An 11,679-nucleotide genomic window follows, 5' to 3' on the forward strand; every position below is an offset into this window, starting at 1 on the left:
GATCCTGCTACCAACCGTACCCATCCTGGATACTCGTATATTGCCATGATTTCTGGATGAAGGAATTCAAGTACAAGTCCGCGAGGTCACTGTAAGGAAGAATGAACTGCTCAGTGAACGTGGTGAACTAATCCAACCATAACGTTTGCTTCTTTGTAGAAAGTCAAAGTGCAATAAATATATAAATCTGTAATAAAAATTAAATTCCTAAATGTGAGTACTAGATCCTCCATCGGAACATCCTCTGACTCTATACACACACAAAAAAGTCATTGGTAGTTTGTGTTTATTTAGCTTGTGCCCTATGTAGTACTCGCATATATTAAAATATAATGCATAAAAAAATATTTAATAATTTTTATTTATATATAAAAACCACTTTTATTATTTAAAAAGTTAAATGCACAAAGTTCCAGTAAAAAATGGAACACTGTATGTTTCTTTGAGTTGAAATATTTGTTTATGATAAAACCTTAGCATTTGTAGTAGGTTTATGTTCTTGTTTACGTCCTTTTTATATTGTTTTCCTACTGACCTCTGACTTGAGGCAAAGCTTATTCAATCCAGAAACATCAAAACACAGAAATCGAGTTCTTCCAAATGTCATTACCTATCATTGGTAGCTAATTATAATTCTTGAAACAATGGTCAATGATATGCATGTTGAGTTTAGCTCCAGTTCACCATCCTCTTAGCTAGCGCATCCTCTGAAATCTGGTGCACTCAATTTTGCACCTGATGAGACAATGAGAATACCTCTGCAAAATGCAGTGTAGTCTGGGTGTCTCTGATGCCGACACGATGCGAGGAGTTGTGCGCTTCATCGTTCATCGTCGCTGACTATTTCTGGATCCCTTCAGGTGAACATAACTCCAGATTTCAGGAGTCAAGTCTGCAACAGCATACATTTCAGGTGCTGCACGTAAGAGAAAGGCAAACTGGAGTTAAAACCCACATTCTCTTTCTTAAGTTGTTGGTTTATGTTTATAAATCCTACGGCTAAGATAAAAGAAGGTTTATGGTATTTACTGAAATAAAACACTGAATAAAGCTGCGGTTTAAAAGAATATAGTTTTATAAAAAAATAATTTTATGTTATATTATTACCTCCTTAACAGTTCAATAACCTTGTGGTGTTGAAGGAGTCTTCTCAGGTGCACCCAGGGTTACAATCGTCAATCTACACTGGTTGTGGAGGTCAACATTGTTACATGCAGGACATTTACTAACTACTCGATTTACTAAATAGAGTAAAGCGTTTATTGTACAGTCTATAGTTGCTGCATAATTGAAAGTCTGCACTATTTCGCTGTTATGCATGTTATAGCTTTTATTCTTTTAATACTGGGAATTATTGTAAATATTTTTCACCATTAGCCATTGGTATATATTCAACTCTTATTGTCTTTTGGGCCACATGATGTTAGAGTAAAACGGTTTATGTAAGTATAGATATAGTACAGTACATTCATGGTCATCTATAATCAATCATAATGTACAGATTTGTAAATTGAATGGTTCCGTTAAAACAATAAATTAAAACAAATTTAGTCACCAGTTTCCTAATTCCTGAACATTCTCACGTGTATTCCTAATTACAGAAGAAAACACACAACATTAGTCAATCGAAAATTAAAAATAACACAATTTCTTATTTTAGAAACCTACTTCAATACATTTACTATAATCAAGGTACAATTAAGAAAATCATTTTACTTTGACAAAATTAAAATAGTGTGAATAGAAAAATTTGGTTAAATAGAAACAAAATTTCGTATTTAAATTCGTAAATTATTACAGCGAAATAATATAACTATTATATCATTTATTATTCATCACTTTAAGCCGAAGGGGGAATAAATGTTTGTTTGGTTGGCAGCACTGATTCCTGTTTTTTTTTTCTTATTGTAATATTTACATTGTTGATTCACATGTGTTTTTCATCTAGGTGGACTTTTCAAATAAGTAAGAATACCTTATATTTATAAAAGTAAATAGCAATATGAAGTATAGGATATCATTAAAAAAATCATATATTTAAAATTAAATTTTCAGAATTTATGAGCTGAATAGAAATAAACAAGTTTTAGTGTTTCTATTCGCCCCACAAGAAAACTTAATACGTTAATACGTACCCTATGGACTGGACTCCAAGCAGCTTTCGAAGGCACGAAAAAAGTTTTAAATACACTAAAACGTAAATAATTAAATTTAAAAAGATGCAATTTGAAAATTAAATACGGTTATATAATAAAGATTTAAAGGAATATAATTTTCTTACAAGATGGTCGTGTAAATTAAATTACTGTAAAATTAAATATAAAATAAATTTAAATGTCGTTGGATTACTTCGGTTACAAATCAAATTAAGTACCTGTACTTATGATTCATACTTTCATAGAGGGTACAACCTCTTGATCTACATACAGATCTACATATAAATATTTTATTTTATTGCACACTCTTTGAAAATAACGGCAAATACAGTTTACCTATCAGTATTGAGTGTATCAATTACTATAATATAAAGTTCTAAATCTGAAAGTTTCCTTTCGTTTCTTATAAGCCGTTAAACATTATATTTATAAGTACTGCAATAAGGAGGAAATGTTTATAATACATAACTATAGAACCAAGAACGTAGACAGGAAAAATATATTGGGGGCAGACAACTGATATTTTCCCGTAGTGGACAGAGAGTAAGGGCTCATTTTGTTCCTTAAAAAGTTCTTAACCCGTTTCTTTCCTGAGAAAGATTCTTTGTTAAAGCAGTACATACTGAATTATTTAAGTAATAATAATCATTTACTAAAGAATTAATTGAAAAATTTAAAATGTTGGGGGGCTAGGACCCCTGGACCCCCTCTCTGGCTACGTCCTGTATATAACTAATTGTCCAATACATGTGTACCTTACTTTTTGGCGCCACTTTAAAAACTGGTTGGCTTTTATAAACTTATTATAAAATTATTTTTCACTGTTTTATATTGTAGTTTTAGTACAAGTATTGAAGTCGGTTTATTTTTATTTTAAAAACTGTATAATTAAAGATCAGTTATCGACTAATCAATCTAATCACAAACCGATTAAATCTTGCATTACAATCTTTAGTAAGTAAGCTCTGCTTAAAGCCCTACCAAAGTCTCGCACTATCCGAACTTCAAGAAGGATTGTCTTAAAACTCCTCTTTTCAATTATGGAAGTTTTAATCAAGTTCATAGACATCCAAAGCTTACATAATCGTCCCTAGGAAGTTTAACTACGGAAAAGTTTCTTGTTTAATCGTTTCACACATCGCTTGTGTTTAGTGGAAGCTATGATATACGGTTTACATTATTAAGTACTAAATATATACAACTTACCATGGCGTACATTACTGTACAATTACTGTCAAATTATTTGTTGCATAAAAAACCCATTTGATGTAGTGGTGTGGTTTTAATGTTTTTCACAAGAGTGCCGCATATGGATAAAAACTTTGAAATACTATGTGGTCTGTAAAAAAATATTTTAACATTTATAAAACGACATCCGGATGAAATTTCCAGTTTTTTACAATTTTGGATTAAACAAGCATAGTTTTGTGCCATTCTCAAGCGTTTTCTTTCTTACATTAAATGTGCGTCAGATACCAAGCAATATACAATATAATAATTCATTTCATTTTTTTATATTACCCTACACCATAGACACCCAAACTAGTTCACAGCCTTAGTTATTTCTCTGACTGCGATGGTGCAAACCTTCACACATGTACAACCACAACCCCACAATCCTTTCAGAATCTTTCAACTGAGCATGTTTAGCTCGATTTCCGTTTCAATTTGATGCACCTAACATTATTTGAGTAAATTATATTTCGTGAAACATCTGTTAACCTCCGCAAAAAGTGCAGATCGAAGATTCCAGCTCAGAGTGCGGTCGAGAAGACTTCGTCAACGCTACAAGGTTGTGCAACTGTAAAGAAGATCAGTGATACAGAACATTATACAGTCCAAAATTACTCAACAATCATAATATAAAACTATTTTCTTTATATTAATCAAACCGCAGTTTCTTTCAATATTTCATCACAGTAAATACCATACTTCATTTTGTCTTAACTGTAAGATTTATAAAAATAAGCCAAAAGTTATGAAATAATTATTATGAAACTCGGAAACTGGTTGGTTTCGTGCAAAATTCACCTTAATATGCAATGTCTCGTCACTGCAAGCTAACATATATTCTCATACGGGTTTTTGCACATACCAAGGATATTAAATGTCCTTGAATCGAAGGATACATATTAATAGATATTTGCCACTGTATAATACACTTATTTTTAGTTTACATGATTTTACAAACTCATGTGAACTCAGTTTATGCCCATATTTGTGCAAAAGGTGCACAATGAAACGTTAAAATAAACTTATCAATTTTTAAATCTATATTTGTGCCCTCGATACGTATTTATATTTTTTTAATGAGCCACTACAAACTTCAACTATATTGATGCAGGTATTTTTTCCTAAAACGATAGGTATGGTTTAAATTTTTAAATCTTAAAGCTATTATTATGATTATAATTGAATAAATGCCTTGCAAAACGTTCAATGGTACGAAAATGCTTGTGAAACCCTACGTCTATAACTTAATTGCAATTTATAATCATCCGCCCACATCATCCCCATCGTCCAAGAGCCGGTCTCCGGTCTAAAATATCGTGCCTCATGTGTAGGACGTAAACCCCCCCCCCCCCCCCCCCCAAAGACCAATACCTGATTCTACCATTGCTTATTTAATATTGTACACGTTAATTCTGAAATGTAAATTAGTTTGCTTTCTAATCTTGTTACTTTCACAAGAACAGCCATTTATTTATAAACAAAAAATAAACTATACCATAGTGGAAAATTAAGAAAGCTTAACTACCGTACCTTACAACTTTGCCATTACTTACTTGTGTCCAAAGTTAAAAAAACTTACTGTGGTGGAAGACGCTGTGGGAAGATGAGGTAATGACAGACGCTGTGTCTTCTGACTTAGCTGCTGTCACTAATGCCAATGAAAAGAGAACTTTATAAAACGTTTAGAAAGGTTACTCTCCAAGTTCTTGTGAGACCCGTGCTTTAATAGAACGCTTTTTCATAATATATGCATCATTAGTTCACGAAACGTTATAATTACTAAGTACGTAGTTACTGTCAATTTTATTGAGACAAGTTCGGAGTACGCTACATTATAAGTGGTACGTAACAGGCTTCGATGACGTCAAATGCAAAATTTCATATATACAGCTCATTTAATTACAGACAGACAAGAGATCATACAGAAAAAATGTCCACCTCTTTGGCATACAAATGGTAAATGTGTCAGCCAACTGAGAGATAAGGCTTCAAGGCTGTAATTTGAAGAAGTATAACTACACAAAACATAATAGAGGAAAGTACCCAAATACGGACCCCTGCCTTAATGTGGACCCCCATGGTTATTGTCTCTGATGAGTGCTGAAACCTAGCAACAAACAGTTTAAATACTAGTGCAAGGTTCCACCACAAAGTAGAAGAGCGCTAGCGTCACCTGCTCCAGTTGCTTTCTTGACAGTCGGCCATTACGTGTTTTTGCAATACTAAAAGTTTTTGTGAGTGCTCAGTTTTTTTTAGTTGGACGCGATAAGTGACAGGTAAGCCTTACAACCCTTATATATTCTTAAATGGTAATGTTGAAGGAATCACGTAACCATGTAATTATTTCCATGGGATATTTTTTTAATTAAATATGGCGTTTTTTAAAAATTCAGAAATGAGGTGCTAAAACGGACCCCCAACAGTTGCCTAAACTGGACCCCCTGCATAACGTGTGATATTTTATTTAAAAATAGGCCTAGTTATTTTTTCCAGATTATATTCCTTATTGTATTGTTTTCAGATTAAAAAGAAAGAATGGGGAAAATAGCCCAGCGAAAATGGAATGAATCTGACATGATAAAAAGCAATAGACGCAGTTCGTAAAAAAAATATGGGATGGAAAAAGGCTAGTAAACACTTCAATGTGCCCAAAACTTACTCTTATAAGATTATCTAATGTTAAGTACGGCACATCTGAAGAGGCAGTAAAAGTAAAGAGGGGTAGGCCAACTGTTTTGAGTAAAGATATTGAAGAGGAGCTAGTTACTTACTGTCTTGCGATGGAGGCATCATTTTTTGGTCTTACTCGTGCTGATCTCCGAAGAATCGCTGTCCAATTGGCAGAAAGAAATCAAATCGCACACCCTTTCAAAAATGAAATTGCAGGGAAAAAATGGGTACGTCTTTTCTTACAAAGGCACAAGTCTAAGTTATCAGAAAGAAAGCCAACTGGGACTTCTTATAGCAGGGCTCTTGGGTTTAGCAAGGAAAATGTTGAGATGTTTTTTGGCCTTTTGGATGAAGTTTATGAGAAGGAAAAATTTACTCCTGATAGAATTTATAATGTTGACGAGAGCGGAATAACCGTTGTTCAATCAAAAGTAGCAAAGGTTGTAGGTCTAAGGGGGAAAAAACAGGTTGCTTCCTTGACTTCAGGAGAGCGTGGAGCCCTAATCACTGTTGTAAGCTTGCATGAGTGCTAGTGGTTCTTTTGTGCCCCCGTTGGTAGTTTTCCCTAGAAAAAACATGATTGTGAACAAACTTACAAAAGGAGCTCCAGCTGGAACTATCTTTTCCACACATCCTTCAGGATGGATTCAGACAAATTCTTTCACAGAGTGGTTTCGACATTTCATTAAGTTCTCCAATCCCACCAAAGAAAAACCTGTGCTCTTGTTGCTGGATGGGCACTTTAGCCACACCCAAAACATAGATTTAATTGACCCTGGCAAAAGAAAATCATGTGACCATTCTTTCTCTGCCTCCCCACTGCTCTCATAAACTCCAGCCGTTGGACAAGACCCTTCATGGGTCCTCTGAAAATCCATTACAGTGATGAAATAAGACAGTGGCTCAGAATTAAACCAACGTCCTGTCACCAGCGTTTGATGTGATGGAGTTATTTGGTAAAGCTTACATCAAATGTCAGAGAGCTGAAGTAGCGATCAATGGTTTTAAAGTAACTGGGATATGGCCATTGAACAAACAATATTCTCGGACGCTGAATACATAAAAGAAGCTAACAAACAAAGAGATTCCTCTTTTATGAAGCTGTATTGAAGAAAAATAAACCTAAAGGCACAAACCTAAGCCCACCAATAAATCAGAACCAAAGTACTTCGAATGAACAAGGTGGTTTTCAAGAGATCGATTTAAATAGGCATCAGCATCAACAAGTTCAGTAGTTGGTTATCTTCCTTTGCCGGATGAAGAACTCGAGATGAGCCCTGCCACATCTTGTCAGATCAGCCCATTTGACATAACCCCACTTCCACAAGTCAAGAAAAGAACGTCAAATAGAGGACGAAAAGCCTGCAAGTCTACAGTCATTACTTCTACTCCTTATAAAACTCAATTAGAGGAGGCCAAAAAAGCTAAAGAAGAGAAGGAAGCACAGCAAAAGGCCAAAGAACCGTATTACTGGAGGATGTCGGGGGAAACCGGAAGAAAGGAAAACAAATGGTTAAGAAACGTCTTTCTTTTGATGAACGGGAATGAAAAAGTATCCGGCAGTGAAGCAGATGAGAGTGTCTCATCCGGAAATTCAGAACTCGAGGTACCTCCTGGTGTAATTCCAGCCAAAGAAGACGACGCGGCTTGTATGTTTTGCGACAGAAAGTTTTCAGAGGACAAATAAAGGAGAACTCTGGGTAATGTGTATCATGTGTTCTATGTGGGCCCATGTAGATTGCGCAGGAGCTGATAAGGACAATTTATATCTGTGATTTTTGCCTTTAATAATCTACAACCTATTCACTGAACCCAATGTACATTTTCCCAACCTTGAATTTTCACATTTTCAATTTTCTACGTTAAAAAAATGTTCAAATAAAAAAACTTTTCTGTCAAACCGTTTTGCAATTGATTTTCAGTTTTATTCCCTTTCCTAGTTCAGTCAGTAAATTAAGTTTTTTTTGTCATTTTACCCAGGGGTCCAGTTTAGGCAACCTTTTTGAAATTCACTGAAGTGTAAGGTTTACAAATTTTTGTATTTACTCCTGTAACTTATATATATTTTTTGGCATAAATAAATTACAAATAGTACACGACATAGTTAAAGTAAATATTACATAGTTTTAAAACAGGTTTTTTCAATAATTTATATATTTTATAATATAAAAACAAAATGGGGGTCCGAATTTGGGCACTTTCCTCTATTGTTGTGTAGTTGGAAACGTAGAGTTTAACGAATTGGAATTGTTCAACTAACTCAGAACTCAGGAAGGTTCACTCCTGGATGGTTTATACCTTATTTCTAGTGAACCCAAAAGATGTGTCCAAGACACATCACTATGCCCAAGATCTCGAGATGTTGGGGTAGAAGTGTAAATCAATACGTCTAGTCCACTTCAGAGGATGATTGTTGGAGTGAGTGAAGTTTCTTAGTGTTAAAGGCCAATCTGGAAATTAAATTATGTTCCCCTCCCTGCTTTGTTTGGAGATCCTGTAGCAGAACTGGCCTTTTATTAATTTAAGGTATGTCACTGTACTTCTAAATGGGATATAGCCCACTTTTCCTCCTCATGAAATGTAAGAAAGACGCGACCCCTACCCCAACCTCGACAATCTTGAACATCCTGTCACTCCGGAAGTAAGCACAAAGGTCCATTAGGTATTAAGGGAATTAAGAGGATTCTCAACATCCTGTCCTAAGTGCACAAAGAAACAAAAACAACAAAGACAACAATATCTTTGTAAGGATAATAAGATTTCGGACGTTGCCAAACGCCCGAAATCCTATTATCCTTTCAAACCCTTCACTGTTACAGTAACAAACGTTAAGCAATAAATATCTTTTTACACTTTGTTAAATTTTATATTACCTCTTTGTAAAATGTGCTACTACATTTCAGTTTGACTAAGATTAAGCTATATAGTGATAATCGATCTAGTGGTTGTGTAGTAACGAAAGTTTATTGTTATATAGCTATGTGTACCGTATATAGATTTATATATAGGTTACTTAGGGGAGTGAATTGATTTAGATGTTTTAAATATGTGTATTGGTAATGGCTCAATATTAATCCGATGCCATTCTAATACGTATAACCTCACTAAGCGAAGCGCTGCTTGTGTGTTAGTGTTTCACTTTCATCTGTACTGGTGTGATGGGGTGGCTTTTGTTTGAGACTTGCATCTTGTGCAGTGACAACGTCTGGACTGGACTCCAAGTAGCTTTCGGGTATGTTTGAACCCTTTTCTTTCCCTTCTTTTCTTCATTCTGATTGTTTTATTTTTGTGTGTATTAATACCTTCCCCAACCTGACGAAGAGGGTAGATTCCAATCCTCGACATGTTGTGTTATACCTTTTGTAACGTGTAACAATGGCAAATGTGCGGAAACCTGTTATCCTGAAAAGATTTTTATACTTGTGATTTTTACAAACTCAAATTTCAATTTTATCAAAAATTCATATTTTATTTAAAAAAAATGTCATATGCTTTAAGGTGTGATCTTTACATTATAAAAGTATTCTTCGGGGAATAGTCGTGGATTTTTCTTTACAGATATTGGAAATCATATATAAGCATATCAATATAAATGAAAACATATTCCACATCTGTTTTCATTATAGGTTTACATATTTCGAAACAGTGTTTGTATAACAGTGATTGTCTTTAAATATTTCGGTCTCTTCGTGGACAACAGTATTCTCAGACAACATATGAAACTACCAATAATGTACAGCCATCTGTACAGATAAGCTAAAGGGGGGGGAAGTAACGCGATCGGCTGAAGCTTAACCAACAAATAACCCATATGACTCACAGTGATCATTATTGTTCATTATCAAAGACTGTAAGCCTGCTAAGTTACGGATGTTGATTAAAAAGGCAAGTTCAAAACAAAATATCCAATACCAACAATGGTTGAAGAGAGGGATGCTGAAGAAAATGTGTTTGAAAATTCTCCGATATGGATAGGCCTACGCTTTATTCAACCACATTACTTAAATCAATCACAAAGAAACCACTCTTTTATTGTAATGTACAACCGGTTTTGGCAGTTTAAAGACACTATCAACTGCATTTCCTTAGCGTCATTCATACAGGAATAAGGGCGACGGAAAACACTGTGAAGTAATGTTTTCTCGTGTTATTAAATGAATTTTACGCTAGTTTTTTCACGCCCTGTGAAATTATTACACCATCATTATGTTTTATTAGTTGACGAACACGAATAAACATTGTTCTTCAGTTGGACATGATTTGTATAACGGTTTTATTTGTGTTCTTAACGAATACATTTATGGGTAGTTCTCGGAACACAAGTATAATGTTATGTCTAAATAAAACAGCATACATGCTTTACACATACAAACCTCTATTGTGGGATATATTATACGGGTTTTAACTGTTGTGCCGCTCACCACGTAGATGTAGTGCTAGCCCGGTTATTAGAAACTTTATCTCGGCAGCAATTTCGTGTTTCCGTGAGGCATCTCACTCTAAAAACTACCTCCCCCCCCCCCCCCCAACCGAGGAACTGTGCTGGAAGTAAAAACCTCCAATGTCCTTTTCGTAGATACTTTGAACTGCGTTTTGACTATCATCCTGGTGTTGAATGAAGAGTCTTGTAGTATTGATTCCGAAAGGCCTTGCAGTAAAGAAATACATATTGGAAAATGTATTTATTTACCAGTGATAGTCATCCTGGTGTTGTTTAAAATTGAAATAAGTTGTCTATATTTCATAGGTTGCCTACGAGTCTATTCGCTTACACAACTTTTAAGCTCTGATTTTAATCAAATAGCCACTTTACAATCAATTCCAATTCAAAGATCAACAAATTTTAATAGGTCGTTTACTGTTCAGGCTTGTCGCCTTTGGAAAGCTCTCCCTGAGGATATTAGAAGTATTGAGGGTAGTGATGGGAGAGTCGAATACAGAATCGAATAGTATTCGAATACAGCCAGAGTATTCACATATTCGAATACATCAAAATGAATTCGAATACTTTTGAAATGAATACAATTTCTCTGGAAGAATTTAATTCAAACCTGGAGTATTCGTTTATTCTGACAAATAGTATTCAAATAAAATATCCAAGAGCTGTATTCGTATTCATATGAGGTTTAAAATGAATACATATATGGAGACTTGAAAAGAATAATTTAGGGGAGATTCATAGTTTGAAAAAATAATTACAAATTTTAATACTTGAAAAAATGTATAATTAATTGTATAATTATTAAATTAAAAAATACATATTATTTAAGAGTTACAGTTCTAAGCAATAAAGACAAATATGAATATTTATTTTATATTGTTGTGTAAATACAAAATATTATTGAGGTTTTCTGGCTTCAGTCTATTTCTACGGTAATTAGTGACAAGACCTGCTGTGGAAAATAGTCTTTCAGACGGAACTGAAGTAGCAGGTAAACAAAGATATTTCTTCTGAAGTTCGTAATATCATGGGTATGACTTGTTTATATGAGGCACCAAAAGCCAAAGTATTCGAATACAGTGGTGAATTCGTGACAAACAAGTGAAATAACCCAGGAACAATAGATTGCGGGAAAAAAGTAAGACAGGTCTAGACCAGCTGTCTGTTAGAAACGCTCAG

The sequence above is a fragment of the Homalodisca vitripennis genome, chromosome 6, assembly GCF_021130785.1.
Source record: "Homalodisca vitripennis isolate AUS2020 chromosome 6, UT_GWSS_2.1, whole genome shotgun sequence".
NCBI classification, from domain to species: Eukaryota; Metazoa; Arthropoda; class Insecta; order Hemiptera; family Cicadellidae; genus Homalodisca; species Homalodisca vitripennis.